Below are 23,743 nucleotides of genomic sequence, written 5' to 3'. Positions count from 1 at the left end.
CTATAATACTCGGTCGAGTAAACACAACCAGTAGCTACTGCTACGCACACCCAAACAACACTCGGTCGAGTGCTTGGTTACTCGGTCGAGTACCTGCCCTGCTCGGCCGAGTCAAGCCAAAAACGAGCTACAACTATACGTGAACATATTCTACACATGCCTTTCTACCCAAAAGATACATACAATACATAACCAATCTTTAAAAGCCACGTAGTAAACACGTAACATACCAACATATTCCATACTATAAATCCAAAGTCCACAAATCTCGCCACCTCTTGCATATACTACCGCATTCCACTTCTTCTATCCCATTATTCAACCATTCAAGTTTCCAAGTACCACACACATACATTGAATTATCATACAACAATTTCCCCCTGGTGACCGGTTTGAGATCGTAACGGTCTTAGTGCGACTTCGGGATGTCTCCCAAGTGTTTGCGGCAGCTCCAAACAACTCTCTCTGGGTTCAATTTATTTTGACTCCCTAAGTTCATTGAGTTCCTTAGTTTTAGGTGCCAGAATCGTCGCTCTGATACCACTTTGTAACACCCCCTCATACCAAGGTACCTTACCCAGGACTACCCTAACATGAAAGGCTGTTACCATCTCGGTTGCCCGAGGTTAGTATATCAAAGTTAACAATCCAAAGCACATCTATTAAAGTATGAAAGATTAAAGTTTAAATATTCTCAAAATTCAAAACCAAAGTACTGTCATTACAACCAACAAGTAAAAAATAGAAGCTAAGTCTCTTGACAGCGGAAGCTAAACTCGTGTAATGACTCCCCAAGACTGCCCATAGATAAATAACTGCATCACCTGTCACAATCTACTCACCATTCCCTAATGGATCACCACAGATTTTATAAAACAACAACGGGGTCAATTACTGAATAATCAAAGTAAGACAAATACAAGAGATAACCAACTGATGAACATCCACCTTCGTCTCCCGTTCCCATACAGTAACCGACTACACACTAAAGTGTGTAGCCCTATCAGATTACCCATCGCAACAGGTAATCCTCGCCACCAGTGGGGGACCGCAGCCAATCCCAACCTAAGCCCCGCTCATCAACGAGCGATAGCCCTGTCCATTAATGTGCACATCCCCATCGCAACTAGGGCGTGAAGCCACTCCCGCAAGTGACTCCACTCAACCGAGGACGGACCTCGCGAACACCATCAATAACCATCACAAGTCCAACACCGAACTCCAACTCCAAGATCAACAGATAATGACAATATCAATTACCATATTCACAATACAATCTTAAATCAATTAACAGTAAACCGAGTAGGGAAACCCTATCTTAGCACAACTGCAAGAGACACAAGCAAGTGATCTAGACCTGCTCCTCTACGAAGTCCTCGCCTAACAACAATCACATAAACAACAATCACCATATGCAAAAACCCCATTTCCCCCAAATCACAATTAAAGCCAAACCCTAAAGATTAATCAACACATTATAGAAAACAAGAACTTACCGACGATAGAACAAAGGATGAATGTACTTTCTAACGATCACACACACACACACATACACTAGGGAGAGATTTGGAGAGGTTTAGAGCGTCGTTGAGTGATTAGGTTTTGTAAAAGTGTAATTAGAAACTGATTAACGTGTTTATAAAACTCTAATCATTTCTAAATCAAAACGCAGAAATAACACCCGTCAGACCGGATACTCGGTCGAGTATAGAGTATACTCGGCCGAGTACCCTCTACTTGATCGAGTATTCCTCATACTCGGCCGAGTGTTCCTTGGCAGTAGCCAAACCCGGATACACGACACCCCTTACTCGACCGAATTGGCCATACTCGGCCGAGTACCATCTTAGGAAACCCGTACTGTTACAATTAGTTACTCGATAGAGTAGCTCAGGTTTTACGGGTTTTTGACGCGGGCTTGATTATAATAGTGGAGGAGGTATAAAAGGTTATATCGCCAGTTTCTCATTTCATTCTCTCAAAACCTTTCACAACTTCAAACGACGCTCTCTTCTCTCCACTTTTACAATCAAATACAAGGTTAGGGTTCGTAGTTTTTGGGGATTTTTACAACCTTACAATCATCAGTTATTAGGTAAGTTCCTTGTGTTGTTTTTACATCGTTTGATTAAGATTGCTCTAATCCTAATTGGGTGATTTTGGGTTTTGGGTAGTAATCGGTTTATGATGTGTAATTGTTGATTATTGTTATAGGTGATGATGTGGTACTTTTGTACATTTGTGTGATTGGCTGCAGTTATAGCGGATTGCGAAAAGGTAGGGTTTCCCTACTCAGTTATTGTATAAATATTATAAGATGGTTGTTTGATTGATTGGCATGTTGATTGTATCGTTAATTGGTATTGGCTTATTTATATTGGTATTGTGGTTGGTTGTGTTTGTCTGTGGTTCGTCAGGTGCGCCCTCGGCTGAGTGAAGTCACTTGAGGGAGTGGCTTCCCGCCCTTGATTCGCCCCTTATGGTTCCCGTCACAAAGGGGATGTATGTGCACATTAATGGACATGGGTTATTCGCTCGATGGAGATGAGCGGGGCTTAGGTAGGAAAGGCTACAGTACCCCACTGGCGGTGTGGAATATCTGTTACGATGGATATTCTGGCAGGGCTACACACTTTAGTGTGTAATCAGATATTTGGTGATGTGACGGAGTTGTTGGATTATGATTGTGAAATTTTCTGTTGTATTGGCTTATTTTTTTATGCAGTAACTGGCTCTGTTTAAATATTTTGAAAACTGTGGTGATCCATTCAGGGGTGGTGAGCAGTTGTTTAGTAGGTATGCTTATAGATAGGTCGCGGGTCTCGGCTGGAATGGAGTCTTCACGTAGTTTGATAGATAGTCTTCCGCTGACGGTTATTATAGATTTGATATTTTGTTATGACAGTTGTACGCTTCATTTTGGTTTATAAGTTGTATGCACTTTAAACAGTTGGACTTTATAGTATGTTTCTTTATGGTCACTTTTGATATACTGTACCTCAGGCAACCGAGATGGTAGCATTCTTATGCGCTAGGTGGCAGTGCTTGTAGTGGTATGATGTTTATAAGTGTGAGTAAACTTCGTTAGTGTTGATAGATTGAGTGATGATGTTTATGAGTATGAGTAAACTTCGAGGACAAAGTTCATTTTAAGGGTTGTAGAATGTAACATTCCGTTTGGTTGTTGATCTCACTTGGTGGATTGTCTTGATATTTGATTTGCTATTGGAAAATATGTTAGTGAGACGGAGTTAGCGGCATTTGTGGAAACAGTTTTATGTAGTTAATGTCTAAAGGCTATGCTATAGTTGATTTGATATCGTGAGCCGCGTTGTGGAGGTAGGCATAGTTGGTGCAGTTAGTGTTAGGTGTACATGTTTTATAGGTTGGGTTTGAACTTCGGGGACGAAGTTCATTTTTAAGGAGGTAAGACTATAATACGTCAAATATTGGAGCTATTGGGTACTCTATCGAGTAGGACTTATTCTATCGAGTAAGTTGTTTACGGATTCTGGAGTACATTCTGCTGGTAATGTACTCGATCGAGTGGGGGCAACTCGATCGTGTAGCGGGTAGTCGATCGAGTATGTTAGTTACTCGATCTAGTAGCTCGGGTTTTATAGGTTTTTAACGCGGGCTTGATAATAATAGTGGAGGAGGTATAAAAGGTTATATCACCAGTTTCTCATTTTATTCTCTCAAAACCTTTCACAACTTCAAACGACGCTCTCTTTTCTCCACTTTTAAAATCAAATCCAAGGTTAGGGTTCGTAGTTTTTGGGGATTTTTACATCCTTACAATCATCAGTTATTGGGTAAGTTCCTTGTGTTATTTTTACATCGTTTAGTTAAGAATGTTTAACCCTAATTGGGTGATTTGGGGTTTTGGGTAGAAATCGGTTTATGATGTGTAATTGTTGATTATTGTTGTAGGTGTCTATGTGGTACTTTTGTACATTTGTGTGATTGGCTGCAGTTATAGCAGTTTGCGAAAAGGTAGGATTTCCCTACTCAGTTATTGTGTAAATATTATAAGATGGTTGTTTGATTGCTTTGCATGTTGATTGTATCGTTAATTGGTATTGGCTTGTTTATATTGGTATTGTGGTTGGTTGTGTTTGTCTGTGGTTCACGAGGTACACCCACGGCTGAGTGAAGTCACTTGCGGGAGTGGCTTCACGCCCTTGATTCGCCCCTTGTGGTTCCCGTCACAAGGGGGATGTGCACATTAATGGACATGGGTTATTCGCTCGATGGAGATGAACGGGGCTTAGGTGGGAAAGGCTGCGGTACCCCACTGGCGGTGTGAAATATCTGTTGCGATGGATATTCTGGCAGGGCTACACACTTTAGTGTGTAGTCGGATCTTTGGTGATGTGACGGAGTTGAAGGATTGTGATTGTGTAATTGTCTGTTGTATTGGCTTATTTTGTTTATACAGTAATTGACCCGTTTAAATGTTTTGGAAACTGTGGTGATCCATTCGGGGGTGGTGAGCAGTTGTTTAGCAGGTATTCTTATGGATAGCTCGCGGGTCTCGGCTGGGATGGAGTCTTCACGTAGTTTGATAGCTAGTCTTCCGCTGACGGTTGTTATAGATTTGATATTTTGTTATGACAATTGTACGCTTCGTTTTGGTTTATAAGTTGTATGCACTTTAAACAGTTGAACTTTAAAGTATGTTTCTTTATGGTCACTTTTGATATATTGTACCTCGAGCAACCGAGATGGTAGCATTCTCATGCGCTATGTGCAGTGCTTGTAGTGGTATGATTTTTATGAGTGTGAGTAAACTTTGTTAGTGTTGGTAGATTGAGTGATGATGTTTATGAGTATGAGTAAACTTCAAGGGCTAAGTTCATTTTAAGGGTGGTAGATTGTAACATTCTGTTTGGTGGTTGATCTCGCTTGGTGGATTGTCTTGATATTGGATTTGCTAGTGGATAATATGTTAGTGAGACGGAATTAGCGGCATTTGTGGAAGTAGTATTATGTAGTTAGTGTCCAGAGGTTATGCTATAGTTGATTTGATATCGTGAGCCGCGTTGTGGAGGTAGGCATAGTTGGTGAAGTTAGTATTAGGTGTACATGTTTTATAGGTTGGGTTTGAACTTCGGGGACGAAGTTCATTTTTAAGGAGGGAAGACTGTAATAACTCAGATATTTGAGCTATTGGGTAGTCTATCGAGTAAGACTTATTCTGTTGAGTAAGTTGTTTACGGATTCTGAAGTACATTCTGCTTGTAATGTACTCGATCGAGTGGGGGCAACTCGATCGAGTAGCGGGTACTCGATCAAGTACGTTAGTTACTCGATCGCGTAGCTCGGGTTTTACGGGTTTTTCATGCGGGCTTGATTATAATAGTGGAGGAGGTATAAAAGGTTATATCGCCAGCTTCTCATTTCATTCTCTCAAAACCTTTCACAACTTCAAACGACGCTCTCTTCTCTCCACTTTTACAATCAAATCCAAGGTTAGGGTTCGTAGTTTTTGGGGATTTTTACATCCTTACAATCATCAGTTATTGGGTAAGTTCCTGCATTGTTTTTACATCGTTTGGTTAAGATTGCTCTAACCCTAATTGGGTGATTTGGGGTTTTGGGTAGAAATCGGTTTATGATGTGTAATTTGATTATTGTTGTAGGTGACGATGTGGTACTTTCATACATTTGTGTGATTGGCTGCAGTTATAGCGGATTGCGAAAAGGTAAGGTTTCCCTACTCAGTTATTGTGTAAATATTATAAGATGGTTGTTTGATTGATTGGCATGTTTATTGTATCGTTAATTGGTATTGGCTTGTTTATATTGGTATTGTGGTTGGTTGTGTTTGTCTGTGGTTCACGAGGTGCGCCCTCGGCTGAGTGAAGTCACTTGCGGGAGTGGCTTCACGCCCTTGATTCTCCCCTTGTGGTTCCCGTCACAAGGGGGATGTGCACATTAATGGACATGGGTTATTCGCTCGATGGAGATGAGTGGGGCTTAATTAGGTGGGAAAGGCTGCGGTCCCCCACTGGCGGTGTGAAATATCTGTTGCGATGGATATTCTGGCAGGGCTACACACTTTAGTGTGTAGTCAAATCTTTGGTGATGTGACGGAGTTGAAGGATTGTGATTGTGTAATTGTATGTTGTATTGGCTTATTTTGTTTATGCAGTAATTGAACCCGTTTAAATGTTTTGGAAACTGTAGTGATCCATTCGGGGGTGGTGAGCAGTTGTTTAGCAGGTATGCTTATGGATAGCTCGCAGGTCTTGGCTGGGATGGAGTCTTCACGTAGTTTGATAGCTAGTCTTCTGTTGACGGTTGTTATAGTTTTGATATTTTGTTATGACAGTTGTACGTTTGGTTTTGGTTTATAAGTTGTACGCACTTTAAATAGTGGAAATTTAAAGTATGTTTCTTTATGATCACTTTTGATATACTGTACCTCGGGCAACCGAGATGGTAGTATTCTCATGCACTAGGTGGTCTTGATAAGACACCTTGGTGTATGGGGGTGTTACAGTTTGTCGATCATGTACAACCAATATATATGTCACTTAGACATTGTATTCATCTTCAACGAATAATTAATTAGCCCTATTCACTAATACATGCTGAAATAAAAGACAATAGCATATGTGAGGATGATAGTATTGGAGAATTAATTATAGGTGTTGACGCAAGAGACATGAACATTTGAATATACTCCTTTCTTCCTAATTATTTATTTGTCTTTGGTTTGGCACAAGACAAAGAGCAAAGAAGATGAGGGAGGAAGCTAATTAATTACTAAACCTAATTTGTTTTAGGATGAATTGATGAAAACCCCCTTAAATGTTACACTTTTTAAAACTTAACCCCTTATGAAATTTTTTTTAAAAATTAATACCTTAATGTGAACTCCGTTCACATTTTGGTACCTTAAGTGAAATCCGGTCAAAAAAAAGGGAATATTCCGGCCACTTTTTAAATTTCCCTCCAAATTCAAGATTTCATGCCCATTATACCCTTATTCATTGCTTTCACTGCTTCTTCCCTTCCTTCTTATACTTCATCATCTTGCCTCCTTCATTTATAACTCTTAATTTATTCTCAATCTCTCACTCACCATTTCAACTACAAGCCCTTCCTTCATATCTTCTTCTCCCTAAGGTAAATATTTTTATTTTATTCCACTCTTTAATTTCTATCTATTTATTTTGAGTTTGTAATCTTATTTTTGTTAATATATAGTTAGGGTTCATAAATTTGGGGGTAAATTGTAAATTGATTTTTTCCGAGAAAATGTCGATGAGTAGGTCAGATTCTTCGTCAAGGTCTTCTTCTCATGCCCCACGGAAATGTTATTGCGGCATCCCAGTTAAATCGATGCAAGTCTTGGACGCAGTCAAATCCGGGACGATTATTTGAAGCTTGCAAATTTTACAACCCGGAAACAAATTTTCGTGGTTGTAACTTTTTTAGATGGGTTGATGAGTCTCAAACTGAGTGGCAAAGGAATGTTATTTGTGAGCTAATGAAGGAGAAGAACATCCTAAAAAGTGAAGTATCCATTTTGAAAGAAGATTTGCAATATGTTAAAGAAGAGAGGAAAAAAGGGAAGTTGGAGATAGAAAATTTGAAGAATGGCAAAGATGAAATAGTTGGAGTTTGGCGTCGTACAAGTAGCTATACATCAAAACTGATGTTCATGTCAGTGAAGATTGTAGTTATTGTTGTCTTGATTGTGCTATTTAGCAAGTTTATTTAGGTAGGTAGATGAGATGTAATAGGTAAGTTGTATGTGTTGATTTCATGCCTCATGGCCATTTTCCCTTCACTTGTAATGCCATGAGTTATTAGATGCTATGTACTAAGTAGTTGAACAAGTAGTTGAAGGAGGAATTCTAAGATTTCTACAAACAGTTGTTGCTCTTCTCAAATGTTGATAATGATCCTTAACATATCATTACTTCTTAAATGTCTTACAAAACATTAAAAATTGTTTGAACATAATACTGAGGTTACAACACAACCAAATACACATAATTGTTTCATCAAACTAGAAGACTACAAGACATAACAGGTTTTAGCATTGGCTTGATTGGGTTGCAATGATAAGAGGCTGACTTGCAGTTGCAGTTGTTGTTGGAGCTGTTGTTGGTGCTGCACTTGCAGTTGTTGTTGGAGTTGTTGTTGGTGCTGTCCTTCTTTTAGCAGCATTGTTCCTTTGCTCGGTGGTCCATGGATTTGAGGACCTCGGTCTCCCTGGTTTTCCTGGTTGCTTTGGAGGGGCTGGTGGATTCTTGCAGGTCTTCTTAGTATGACCTGGTTGGCTACAATGGCTACAATTATGTGACTTTTTTTGCCTCTTCACAAATCTGCCCTCACCTTCACCAGGTTCTTTTCTTCTTTTTTTCAGAGATGGCCTGCCAGGCATCTTTCTCATGGGTGGGGGTAGAGGTTCAGGCAGATTAGTCTTGGCCCAATGCTTCACTCCTGGCATTGGGGCAACAACTGGCTCATAAGCTTTGATGTACTTGGCCTTAGTGTATGCCTCATCAACATAATCCTCAGGGTTGAGCCTTGCTTTCATAAGAGCTGCCACTGCATGAAGACATGGCACTCCAGTGATATCCCAATGCCTACATGCACAAGTTTTTTCAGTGATATTGACAGTAATGGGCTCTCCTTTGTACACCACCTCAGATACACCCACCTCTGAAGGTAATACCTTACTGTACCTTACCTCCTCTCTAGCCCATTGCAAGTACTTACTTACATAAGGCATAACCTTTCCTTTATAATTGACCACACCTTCCCTCTTGTCAAAGTTTCTTTTCATTACATATCTCCTCATCCATTCCATATGAGTTAGGATGGGCTTATCCCTCACTTCTTTCAGTACACTATTAAAAGACTCACACAAATTATTAAGTAGCATATTTGACTTAGCTTGAGTCCCAAAGGCATGCCTTGACCAGTGTTGTGGGGGTATGGCCTTCAAATATTCATAAGCTTCATTGGATAATGACTTTATACCATCCATGTGATAGTTAAAGTCAGCCTGCATATATGTTAAATGATTAGTGACACCTGCCAAATTAGATTAGTATTTAAAAAAAAAATTCAGTAATTCAAGTCAGAGGATATGGAATTACCTCTGTTGTTGCTCTTGCAGCATTCCATAAGGCATCCTTGTACACTTGGCCACTGTAATTGAGCTTAAAGTTAGCCCAAATGTGTCTGACACAGTACCTCACTTCTGCTTTGGGCACCACAGTTCTCAAGGCATCAAGCAGCCCCTTCTGCCTATCTGACATGAATGTCATACCCTCCCCTTCCTCTTTGCCTATGTCATGGTTAAGTAATTCTAAAAACCATCTCCATGCCTCAGTATTTTCAACTTCAACAACAGCCCAAGCTACAGGGTATATATTATTATTCCCATCTTTGCCAACTGCCACAAGACACATACCTGGGAAAACACCTTTCAAGTGACACCCATCAATCCCTATTATAGGTCTACAACCCTCTTTAAATCCCTTCTTACAAGCATGGAGACAAATATACATTCTTTTGAAATAAACAGGTGGCCTATCAATACCACCACACACCACAAATGAGGAGGAACCTGGGTTATACTTCGAATAGGCCGATGCATATTCCCAAACCTTAGCATATTGGTCTTTGTCATTACCATAAATCATTTGTTTCACCCTAGACCTTGCTAACCAACACTTAGCATATGAAACTTCCACATTTAAAACTTGAAAAACATGATCTCTGAATTGCTTTAGTTTCCAATCCATGTTTGTTCTCCAAAACTCAAGAAATTTATCAGCTAAGTATTCAGAAGACACTTTCCTATTGTAATTTGACATTCCACAAGTATGTTCAAGAATCAAAGACTTAATCTGAAATTTCTGTCCCTTACCCAATGGTCTAGCATGCACTTTAAAGTAACACCTACTCTCTGGATCACATGTACAATTTTCTAAAGACCTGTGCCTTGACCTCACACTATCCCACCCACACTTGCATCTGTTCATGCACTGAGTAGTTATCCTATCACTAGCATTATGCATATAATAATAGTCATAACCATTTTCTATGCTATGTTGAACTAATGCCTTCCTCAGTACTATTGTATTTGCAAATTTAAGCCCTACTTTTAAAACAATTGGCCCCTTCAAATCAACAGATTCATTAAAAGTGTTGTAAGGATCTACCTCATCATTATCTGAGCCCTGAAGGCTTCTGAGTTCATCAGAATCATCATCCCTCTCTTCATTGATTGCAACTTCAATGTCATCAATACCCCAGATATGCTTCCCATTAGCTTGACAATTTTCAGGTTTAGATTGACTGAAAATACTTTCAACACCCTTTAGTATCTCCCCATCCTCTTTGTCATGAAACAAATCATCTTCATCAATCAAATCTTCCTCCCCAAACTGCCACTCACAGTCACTTATATCCTTTTCATTATCACTGCCTTCTGAATCAACAAACTCATCTTCAGGAGTAGGATCTTTCAGTATTCTCTTCCTATTCCTTGTACCAGAAGCAACAACTTCAATACCACTACTAGATCCCTCTTTTCTACCCTTAGCCCCTCCTCTTCCACTCTTCTTTTGATGAACTCCTAGATCTGTACCAACAGCTACCCTCTTACCTTCACCTACCTTAGCTTTCCCTTTCCCTAGTCCAGACAACACAGCTTTAACTTGCCCTATGCATTTCAGCTCAGCTTTACCTTGATCTTTCCCCTCTGACACCTTAGTGACATCATCAGAAGCTGGTAGTTTAGGTGGAGTGGGAGTTTTTTGAAGGTTTTTTGAAGGTTGAGTGGGAGTTTTTACAAGCTTCTTTGAACTGACAGTGGGAGTTTTTTGAAGATTTTCTGAAGGTTGAGTGGGAGTTTTTACAGGCTTCTTTGAACTGACAGTGGGAGTTTTTTGAAGATTTAAGCAAGGTGGAGTGACAGTTTTTTGAAGGTGAAGCTTTCTCACAGGCTGTTTTTTTTTTTTAAGTTCAGTGGGTGTATTAAATCTTCTAGGATCTCTCCTGGACCATTTTATGTCATCATTGTCTTCAATGAGAGGGTGTTGGGAAGTTATTGTTGCTGTCAGATTTGAAGGAATCTTTTGAGAGGGTGCCTTAAAAGCAAAAGTAGAATTGGGCAATGCATTTGTTGTGTTTGTCAAAGTCAAAGATTCTCTTGTGACATTTTGTGAAGATGATGATGCAGTGATGTTGGGTTGCAAAGATGGGCCACATTTTGGTAAGGGCTTAACTGGGGATAAGCCCAATAAAAGTTTTTTGTTTCTGGTCAAATTAGGGGGGGGACTGATCATAGACAGTGGATGGGGTGTTAGTGGCTTAACAAGATACAAAAAAATCTCCTTATTTGCATCCCTGGATTTCAGTAATGGTATTACATCATAATCACCTACAACTTGCCTTCTACCACAACCCAGATTTATTCCACCCTTCTTATACCAAATTTCACATTCCTTCCCCATTAATTTATCAGCCATATCCCTCAAATACTTGAAGTTTATGACATTAATCCACACACAACCGTGGATTTGTACAGCACCACCAACATATTCCACACAACTATTCCTATATGCAAAAGTACCTCCATGGCTTACACGCAAATTAACAGTAAAATTATTCATGCCTACAACAACATATTATACAACAATATTCAGGGTTTGAAAAAAAATTAACTCAGAAAAATTAATTAATCTGGGTTTGATAAATAAAGAACTCAGAAAATTAGGGTTTGAAAATAATCAAACAAATTAAATAAAAAAGGGAAAGAGTGAAGAATCTTACTTACAAATGAATGAAAACTTGATCTTTGATTAATGATGATCTTCAATTAATCTGCGTTTTGGAGTAGTAATCGTCAAAGGTAATTTGGGGGAAAAATTGGATTTTGTGTGTTTTTACTGAGGGATTAATGAGAGTGCTAGGTGAGTGGGCTGGGTGAGAGTGTATATAAAGCCAGGGGTAAAATGGGTATTTCACATTTTTTTTGACCGGATTTCACTTAAGGTACCAAAATGTGAACGGAGTTCACATTAAGGTATTAATTTTTAAAAAAAATTTCATAAGGGGTTAAGTTTTAAAAAGTGTAACATTTAAGGGGGTTTTCATCAATTCATCCTTTGTTTTATAATAGAATTATATCTAAAACCGTCTTAAACAAATACTTGTGAAAAATAATGTATTAGAGAAAGGGAACAATGATTTGCTTAGAGATCATACAGTAATTTTGATCCTTTTTTATTACCATTATGCTCTGACTGTTATGTAAGTCATCTCAGTGTAATATCCTTTTCACCCCTCCTTATATAGGGGTTAGCGGATTCGACGATTAGATTATGCCAGATCGTGGGGATCTATGTAATATTTCAGTTACTAGTTTTATACCCGTGTAAAAAAATGCACGGATTGAGGTACATATTAAATGATACTCCGTACAATATATAGTACGATAATGTAGTGATGCAACTTATTTGTTTTTAGAATTTTATTACCCGATTAAATAACTACATAATTGCTTAAGGCTTAAGAAACTTTGAATATGAGCAATTAAAAAGTGATTTTATTTGTAATACCCCATTTGTTAACACAAATTAATATCACAAATTCTCACTTTTAAAGGACACTATCCGTCTAAAGTTGTAGATGGATAGTGTCCCTCTCACAAAATGAGAGTGGATAGTGCAAGTGGGTGGAAATAGATATCCCACTTACCCTCTCACTTGCATTTTGTAAGACGGTCACTATCCGTCTACAACTTTAGACGGATAGTGTCCCCGTCTACAATGAGATGGATTGAATTAATATTACCTGAAATGATAACCCAATGATACATAATTAGTTTCACTTAAAACGGGGGTATACGTCTTAACATTAAAATAGGTTAAATATCACCCATTGGAGTATATAAGTCAAAGTTGTTATTTTTCCCTATATACACTCTATTTTTGTATTATCTCTACTACTTACCCTATTTTTATGGTTAACAGGAATACATCGTTTTAATTGAGAGAATTTGGGAATACTATCGATTTGTATCTTCAAGTGGCCTTCTAAAACAATTAAAGACAACAGCCCAATTATATAGATAAACCCATAACAATAATTGGCTAATAAACCCACTTTTAAATACTTGGAAGAGATAATGAGATTAGTTTTCCATTGCAAAATATTTACCCTAGTCACCTCACTAAATCACCTCTCCATCTCTCACAGTCTCACCGCCACTCCCATTCACTCTCTCCTTTAGTTTTATTTTTTTTCATTTTACACTTATTCAAAATTCCTTCTTCCTAGATCTTTCAAGTTTCAATCCCTTGTTAAATTCTTGTACATATTCATTGATTTTCAAAACCTTGCAAACAAAAAGTATCAAGTTTGATGATATTAATTTTTTTTTGATTTTGATCAACCCATCAATTAGTAAAGTACAAGTATGTGGTTACCTCGTTCGCTCAAACTCGGTAGCACGGTTCACTTGTAGATCAATTTCCCCATTTAATTTTTTCTTTAATGTTTTTTTATTAATAATTATTTTAAATATGTTGTAGATATATATATGTTTTTTTTTTAGTTTTATAGATCTGATTTATTAGGAAACATTTTTTTCGAATTTTATAACCTTGTATGAAGAGTCAAGTTGAGATTCAATCTATTAATGGAGGATGATATTTCTAATGTTAAATTCTTCATATATTAGTATTGCCATTTCTAATTTATTGCATTTGTTTCACTTTTTAAGCATGATTTTATTTCGTTTTTTTTTTCAAATATTTGTTCATCACTTCATCCATAATAATTGGCTATTTTTCTTAATAAAGATTTTCGACCAATTTTAAAGTATTTTTATTTCAAGAAATTTTCACTCTTTTTTAGCATATTGTGAAATATTTCGTATCTTTTTTTTCATTTTAATTTTTTAAATGGCTATCATAAATTTATAAGCAATCACTTTTTTCCTTGTAGTTTTTGTTCTTTTCTAATCAAATTTGTGGTTTTTATATGCAAATTCATAATTTTATAATAAGAAGTATATATTCCGTAAAACTTTATAATAAGAGGTAAAAAACAATCTTCCGTGGCATGCTCAATGAAAGAAATGAAATGCACAAGGAAGGAATGCAATTAAATAACACAAAATAATGTGGGGTGAGAGAGAAATTAATTAGGAAAGAGGAGAGAGAGTAATTAATTAAGAAAGATGAAAGTGGGGTTAATTTTTTTTTTTTATTTCCTTGAATTCAGCAACCAATGTGAAGTCTCTAAAAAACCCATTTTATACTATGTAGATTTGTGCCTTTGATCAAGTTGCACATATTACTCACTCACTATATATATATATATATATATATATATATATATATATATATATATATATATATATATATATATATATATATATATATATATGCAAAGGACATTTCACAATTTGGTCATTTGCACCTTTTTCCTCATATTGATCGACTGTTTGTAAAGAAGTGTAATAATATAGTAAAGCATATTAGTATTAGTGCTAACTGATATACATGATAAAAAAAGATATCTTAACTTTATTATTATCTTCATTATTTTAACTTTATATGAATTTCCTTTATATTATTACATAATATAATAATTAATTTCCCTCTATTTAATTTAGGCGTGTCAATATTTAATTTAAGTGTTTAAGTATAATAATTTAATTACTTTTACTTATGTTAGGTGTTTCAAAAAACTTTGAGACTACCACGTCGCTCAAAAAAAGCCTCAAATATATATTTACTAGATTTAATTCCCGGGCGATGCCCGGGCCGCTTGTAATATCTACAAAGGCTTTGTTCTTTTGGGGTGAATGAAGTTGAACTGAATATAATTGAGCTAAAGTGAGCTAAACTGAACTAAATTGAATTGAATTTTGTTCAAATGAATAGAGCTGAAATAAGCTGAGCTAAACTGAACTGGAGTGAGCTGAATAAGAGATGGAATTTAACTGAAAAGAACATGGCCAAAGAGGCCCCATGCGAACTCTAACTTTAAGTTGACAAAATTACTAATCCGAAAACATTTAATTATAATTCACTAAAAGCTCCCGAATTGCCAAGACTAATTCGATGCAATAATTATTAGTACAATTCCAAAATGACCAGATTACGTACCCTGACATATTACCAACAACACTCAAATAATTAAGACTAATTTTACACGGTCATTATAACTTATAAGTACTATAAATCCAAATTTATTAGTATCAAACACATTTTTTAAAAGGGTTGTGTTACAATATTTAAGCTTATATACATAATAAATGGTGTAAGAAATTTAGCGAATTACGTTAATTCTCATCATAATTGTATAAAATTAAGATTAATTTAATAAATATGTTATTTTTATTGGGTTCATCTTTACATAGCTCAACTCAAACACGACCATGTTAAATGTCGTGTCATATGCGTGTCAAGCCCACTTATATAAATAGTCATTAAATCTCAACTCAAACCCATTAACTTCGTGTCTTTCGTATCATATTTCCAAGTTATATAAGTCTTCGCGGCTCCAAGTTAGTATCACAATATCACCCTAATTTTCATTATCTCAATTGTATTACTTTAATAGTCTCAAGAAGTCGAATGTATAAAAGAACCATATTATGTCTTCAGACTTTGCGTGTTGAACAAACAGCTAATTAAGCTGAATATAAAATACAAAAATCACATTGGAGTTTGAGTATATTAAACTTAATAGTAAGTTTGACATTGTCGCACAATATGGGCTATGTGAGCTCTTCGCTTCCTTACTCTGGTTCCAAGCAAAACTTACACTTCCATGCATACTGGTTTCACTACTAATCATGAATAAAAATGTTCCAAATAAATTATGCCAAAAATATCAATTGACCAGGGCACGAATAAATGCAAGAATAATAGACTGCATGTAGACATTATAGCAGTACACAATGCTATGCAAACACTTAAGAGAATAAATAAATAAATAAATAAGGAGAAAGTATGAACATGCAAATATATAAAAATAATTGACAAATAGACTGATAAACGGTGAAAAGGGGTTGCGTTTCCATCTTAGTAAAAATAAAATAAAAAAAATAACCAATTATTCTAAAACGGAACAATTGTTTATTTTTTTTTTGGTGTTGATCAAGAGTATCTCCTACCGATAATTGGGGCAATGTTCTTCGAATGCGGGGTACTGAAAGCAATTTGATGAGTTGATCCCTCCCAAGTTTGACAATTGATTATTTCTTTGAGAGCCCAAAAATAAAGGAGTACAATCGTACAAATCATATATCATGATATAATAATAGCAAAGTTTATGTAATGTAACGAAACTATTGAGAAGATATGGTTGGTTATATCATATTATCCTATTTACATTGTATTTGTGTATTGTATTATCTATAGGATATTTAGTTGCCTAAGTTTAGGAGATATGATAGGAGGTAGTTCCTTATTTAGTGCATAAGATTTGTATATAGTTGATGTAGCCTTCTCACGTTTGTTTTATCAATCAAATATCATTTCCTTTCATCTTCTTCATGGTATCTGAGCAGGTTCTTTGATCCTAATACCCAAAAAAAAAAAAAAAAAAAAAAAAAAAAAAAAAAAATCAAACATAATCGTTGCAACCATGACGGGAGGAAATGCATCCGGCACACCAAAGGTGGAAGAGGAGTCTCCCGAAGCAGTAGCGTGGCGACAGTGCAACACTATGCTTAAAGCATGGATAAGGTGTTCGATCGATGAGGATAAACCCAGAAATCAAAGGGCAAACGCAGCAGGAATTGCGGATGAAGGCAATAATGGGAACCTGACCTTGGAAGAATTAACGCAACTTCGTACTCTACTGGCGAAAAATGAAGGCAATAAAAATGACGGTAAAATTAATAAAAATTGTGACAGTTGGCTCCTTGATAGTGGTGCATCGCATCACATGACGGGTCGACGAGATTTGCTAGAAAATATTCACAGCCGTACGCCGTCTACAGTAGGACTCCCAAACGGTTCCCAAATTGTGGCACATGAACATGGCAAAGTTGTTTTGTGTGACAATTTTGTTCTTAAGGATGTTCTTTATGTCCCGTCTTTAACTTGTGATTTAATTTCCGTCCAACAACTTGTTAAAGAAAACAATTGCGTAGTAACCTTTTATATTGACCATTGTGTGATACAGGACCTATCTACGAGGATGAAGATTGGACGGGGTGAGCATGAAGACGGGGTCTATTATTTCAAGCCAAGTCGAGACAAGTCGGTTGCACGGGTGAATGCTACTGGTGATGCACGACTTTGGCACAAGAGGCTCGGTCATCCTTCTACTAGTATTTTACCTCTTTTCTCTAGTTTACTTGGTTTTAATTTGAATTGGAATTCAAAGGACGTTTGTGATCCGTGTTGTCGTGCTAAACAAACACGGTCCTCTTTTAAGTTGAACAATAAACGGAATGATGTTTTATTTGGTCTCATTCATTGCGACATTTGGGGTGCTTATCATGTTAAAAGTTTGAGTGGTGCAAAATGTTTTCTCACCATTGTAGACGATAAAAGTAGAGCTGTTTGGGTCTATCTTATGAAGGATCGAGGTGAGGTAAATCAATTGATGATTAATTTTTGCAACATGGTAAAAACCCAGTTTGACAAACAAGTTAAAATTGTCCAAACTGATAATGGAACGGAATTTCTCTCCGGACCATTAAAAGAATATTACGGGGAACAAGGGATTGTTTTTCAAACTAGCAATGTAGATACACCTCAACAGAATGGGCGAGTGGAACGGAAACATAGACATATTTTAGAGAAAGCTCGGGCTTTACGTTTTCAAGCTAGTTTACCTATTGAATTTTGGGGGGAATGTATTGTCACCGCTGCATACTTAATAAACAGGACTCCTACCCATGTTTTAAATGGGCAAACACCCCACGAAGTGTTACATGGCCACAAACCAAACCTTGATAATGTACGAGTTTTCGGAAGTCTATGTTACGTACACAATAAAGAGAGACCAAAAGATAAATTTAAAGAACGGGGTACACGATGTGTTTTTGTTGGGTATCCGTCAAGTAAGAAAGGGTGGAGAGTGTATGACCTTAAAAAACGTCGCATATTTGAGAGTCGAGATGTGACATTTTATGAGCATGTTTTTCCCTTTGTTGATATTCATACAATTAATGAGAGTGAAGAAAATATTGAGCCAAACGTGGGAGAAGCACCAAATAACATTATTTTAGATGAAGTTTTTGGTCAACCTACACACCACCAGGAGGATTTGAGAGGACATGACAGTGTTCTTGAAAATGTCGAGAACTTGAGAGGAAACTCTACTGAAAATGTCGAACAAACCGAAACGACACAAAACCAGGAAAATCAAGGGCATACCGAGCCAATGGGACGTGGTGCACGGGAGAAAATTGAACCATACTGGAAGAAAGATTACGTTTGCAAGTCGACTCGGATCATAGACCCCGCAATTCCAGCTCACCCGGACCAATCGAAATCCATAAAAGGTACTCGTTATCCCTTGGTTAATTATGTAACTACGAATTGTTTTTCTAACACTCACAGGAGCTTCTTAAGTAAAATTGACGAAATTGTCGAACCGCAAAGTTATGTCGAGGCAGCAGCAGTGCGTGAATGGCGAGAAGCTATGTTAAAAGAATACGAAGCTCTTGAAAACAATGGTACGTGGTCAATTGTTGAGTTGCCCAAAAACAAACGACCCATAGGATGTCGATGGGTCTACAAAGTCAAGTATAAGGCGGATGGGACCATTGAAAGATATAAAGCTCGGTTAGTTGCACAAGGTTACACTCAAATCGAAGGTGTTGATTATCATGAGACCTTTGCGCCGGTTGCGAAAATGACGAGTGTCCGATGTTTATTAGCAGTTGCCGTTGTGAAGGGATGGTCCATTGCTCAATTAGACGTAAATAACGCATTTCTTCATGGAGATTTGAATGAAGAAGTGTACATGAAAATGCCACCAGGGTTCGACAAAGGAGGCACAAATAAAGTATGCAAGCTCAATAAATCATTGTACGGTTTAAAGCAAGCGTCAAGGAACTGGTTCGAGAAACTGACAACGTCTTTAAAAAGGTATGGTTTTGAACAATCTATGGCCGATTACTCTCTTTTTACTTACAACAAAAATGGAGTTTTTCTCGGGATTCTTGTTTATGTGGATGACATGATAGTTGTCAGTGACAATGAGGAAGCTAGTACTCGGTTGAAGCGTTTTTTAGACCGTAGTTTTGGTATAAAGGATCTCGGTAGACTTAAGTATTTCTTAGGAATCGAGGTTGCAACGGGATCAAAGGGGTTATTTCTTAGTCAACGTAAATATGCGATTGACATCGTGAAAGAAGCAGGTTTGGAAGGTGCGAAGCCAATTGATACACCGATCCAACCGAATCACAATTTAGCTCTAGCTAACGGACGACTTTTGCACGATCCTATGAAGTATAGGAGATTAGTTGGGAAGCTTATTTATTTAACAATTACAAGACCCGATTTAATTTATGTCGTTCACATTCTTTCACAATTTGTTCACGCCCCGCGACAAGAGCACTTCGACGCCGTATTAAGAGCTATCCGCTATATCAAAGGAGCTCCAAATAAGGGAATTATTCTAAAACGAGATTGTGACTTACGTGTTCGAGGATTTTCAGACTCGGATCATGCAAAATGTCCCTTATCTAGACGATCCATCAGTGGTTATTATGTAGCCTTGGGTACTTCGCCCATTTCGTGGAAGGCTAAAAAACAAACCACAGTTGCGAAGTCATCGGCCGAAGCCGAATATAGAGCCTTAGCGGGTTTGACCAGTGAAGTTATTTGGGTGAAATCTTTTCTTAATTCATTGGGGATTGTTCATACTCAACCTATGGCTCTTTTCTGTGACAATCAAGCGGCTTTACATATAGCAAAGAATCCGGTCTTTCATGATCGGACTAAGCATATTGAGATAGATTGTCATTTTATTCGACACCACCTTGTTCAAGGCACGATCACAACGTCACACATACGTAGTAAAGAGCAAATTGCTGATCTTTTTACGAAAGCCTTGGCCGGGGATGCTTTTCGCTATCTTCAGTCCAAGTTGGGAGTTGTGTTACCGACTACTCCAACTTGAGGGGGAGTATTGAGAAGATATGGTTGGTTATATCATATTATCCTATTTACATTGTATTTGTGTATTGTATTATCTATAGGATATTTAGTTGCCTAAGTTTAGGAGATATGATAGGAGGTAGTTCCTTATTTAGTGCATAAGATTTGTATATAGTTGATGTAGCCTTCTCACGTTTGTTTTATCAATCAAATATCATTTCCTTTCATCTTCTTCAACCATATTAATCCCTGGAAACAAAACGTTAAAATAAGCATGTTTAGTATAAGTACCCCTAATTAATCACCATGCCATGCATGATAAGGTAGAAGATGTGTTTCGATATTCAGCTGCTTCGCCATCAAATGCTTTTGATCGTAACCTAACCTGCAAATATTAAGAAATGATCAGATTTATAAAGAAAATAAACTAAAAATTAGCATGAAATATTCTTTTTTTGCATGTAAAAGTGTAAAACCAAAAAAACAACGTAGATGGGTGAATTAAAAACCATCCAAACACAAGTTAACCCAATAACCCTATATATAGTATGATCTTCAATAAGAAGAGGTGGGTGTAAATACAAATTAGGTCTCCATAGAAACATAAATTTGTGTTTAAAATATAATTTTTTACACAATTTATAATATTTTTGTAACTTCAGCTATCTGCATGAAATTCACGTACGGAAGTTTTTACATTTGTATAATATAATACTAGTTTTCTTGCCCGTGCGTTGTATGGATTTTAAAATAATGTGTGATAAATTTCACAATAAAATGGAATATAGACATATATTACATCGTTCATGTCTAAGATTTTATGTATGCTGCATGACTAACAAATAATTCCCGTTAACATAATATCGACATAAGAATAAAAGAGTGTTTGAATAATAAAATACTTTTTTTTAGGAAAATAAAACCAATATGAAGTTTATATATATGATACTTGGACTGATAGTTTTTAGAATTTGTTCATTAATACCTGTTTGTTTTTCAATTGGTCAAGGAAAACAATAATATCTACTCTGCATAATCAACTCAATTATGCAACAAATCTCCTTCTTTCGAATAACAACCATAATTAAATCATTGCTGGATCAAATTGTAATTATGTAAAAACATTTAGAGGTAGTTAGAATGTTATATCTCCCAGACAAACTATAGAAGTACGTTTGAATGTGAACCAAATTCTGACGCAATACTACATGGCTAGGGCTGCTTATGACACCCCCCTCTCTATAGCAATAGTCTTGGCTCCCATCTTTTCATTTGAAACAAAATCTTTCACGCAGATGATCTAAAACAATCTCATCCCTTGAAAGATAGATCCTTATCTCCGAAACTTATATCAAATTTATCCAACCAAGTGAAAAACTAAAGTCTTACTTCTAGAAAAATCCACGATCTAATGGAAACTAACCCTTACTCTCGACAATGTTGTTTTTTTAGTAAAATAAAACCAATATGAAGGTTATATATATATATATATATATATATATATATATATATATATATATATATATATATATATATATATATATATATATATATATATATATATATATATATATATATGATACTTGGGACTAAGAGTTTTTAGATTTTGTTCATTAATACCTGTTTGTTTTTCAATTGGTCAAGGAAAACAATAATATCTACTTTGCATAATCAACTTAATGATGCAACAAATCTCCTTCTTTAGAATAACAACCATAATTTAATCATAGTTAAATGTTATATCTCACGGTCAAACTATAGACGTACCTTTAAATATGAACCAAATTCCAATGCAATGCTACATGGTTGTGGCTGCTTATGACCACCCCCTATAACAATAATCTTGCCCCTCATCTTCTGATTTGAAACAAAATTCTTCACGCAGACTCCTATTTTTCTTCCCTGTTCGCACACATGATCTAAAACAATCTCATCCCTTGAAAAAAATCGATCCTTGTCTTCGAAACTTCTCTCAAATTTATCCAACCAAGTGAAAAACTAAACCCCTACTTCAAGAAAAATCCACAATCCAATGAAAACTAACCCTTACTCTCGACAATGTTGTTAGAATTAAGATTTTACTTTAATTTGGATTGATAAGGTCAAGATTAAGTTTATCAGTATGATCTTTTGAGGTTTCTTGTTATTATTCATATTACCTATATGTTTTAATGCAAGCGATATTTTGCTTATAAATAAAACATCAGCCACTATGATTAGTTCTTACTACTTGAAACAACCTCCAATCCACTACCACTATCACTACCTTTCTGCCACGTTTTACATCTAAGAAATCATAAATCACATTCACCTCCATGAAACACCAATCTTTACTCCGGATGATATGGATCCTCGCCTCCTTTATCAAAGACAATTTATTTCTCCTTCAACAAAGAAAAGTTTAAGAAGCAATCTTCCCTCTTATCTCTCCCCCTTTCCCTTCCTAGTCTTTTTCTCGTCCCCTCCCCTACCTCCGTTCCAGATACTCAAAAAAAATGTTTGGGCACTATGTTTGTAAACTGAATAAATTTGAATATTATATATATACACGAACTTTGCTATTTATTTTATTTTGCATAAATAAATCTTACTACCTCCATCTCATTTTTATTGTCCTTTTTTTTCTTCAAATTTTATTATCTCATAATTATTATCCCCTTTCTAGATCTAGTAAGGAAAAACTTTAGTCAACCAACTCGTCGCAATCGACCGCATTCCCACTCGAAACAACCTTTAGCCCACTACTTAATCCCTACGGTTCACACATAAAACGGTCTAAAATACAAAGCTTTCATCTCTCTCTTGAAAAGTCCATCTAACTAACACAAAACTAACCGCTACTTTTTGAACTTCATCATTTTTACATCCCGTAAAGATTAAGTTGAACATGACAAAAAAAATGCAGAAACTTAGGTTTTGTTTGATAACGACAGATTGAACTTTTTTTTTTTAGCATTTTGAGAGTTTTTACACTATTTAAATAACAAATGTACTATTTTGAGTGTTGATCATCGACATATTGAAATAGTAGATTGTGGTGTAATTTCCTGTTTTACATTATGACCTTTAATTAGTATATTATAAGAAAATAAAAATTAAGTTTTTTTTATCTCTGAGGAAATTAAAGAACATCCTTTATCTTTATCATATTTATAATTAATATTCTTTACTTAAAATATATAAATTTAAGCAAGTTAAAATAAGTTAGCTAAAAGTTATAAATAACAAATTGTACGAAGCAGTATAATCATTTTTTTTATTAATATGAAATAAATGTCATAAACTTCATGAGAATATTAATGCGGTAGAGAAATACTCTTACCCTTTTATGTGTTTTTCATGACTTTTTTTTAATGTTGATCGTTGCTTGAAGTGAATCTTAACCTTCTACATATTTCTATAAGAACTGTATCTAATTTACCTTCAAGCCTCATTCAAATCCATTTTATTACTCGTGGTACCTTTTTTTACTTTAAATTATAAAACAATCGCACAATAAAGTTTTTCAAAATATTTACTCATTTGTCATAATATGATATTTCGATTCGCAAATTAGCAATAACTTTCTTTATCTTTTAATACTCCTTGAAAAATAGATATCAAACTTTGTACTTATCAATAAT

Source organism: Silene latifolia, chromosome Y (assembly GCF_048544455.1).
Source record: "Silene latifolia isolate original U9 population chromosome Y, ASM4854445v1, whole genome shotgun sequence".
NCBI lineage: Eukaryota > Viridiplantae > Streptophyta > Magnoliopsida > Caryophyllales > Caryophyllaceae > Silene > Silene latifolia.
Note: the sequence above shows the minus strand (reverse complement) of the source record.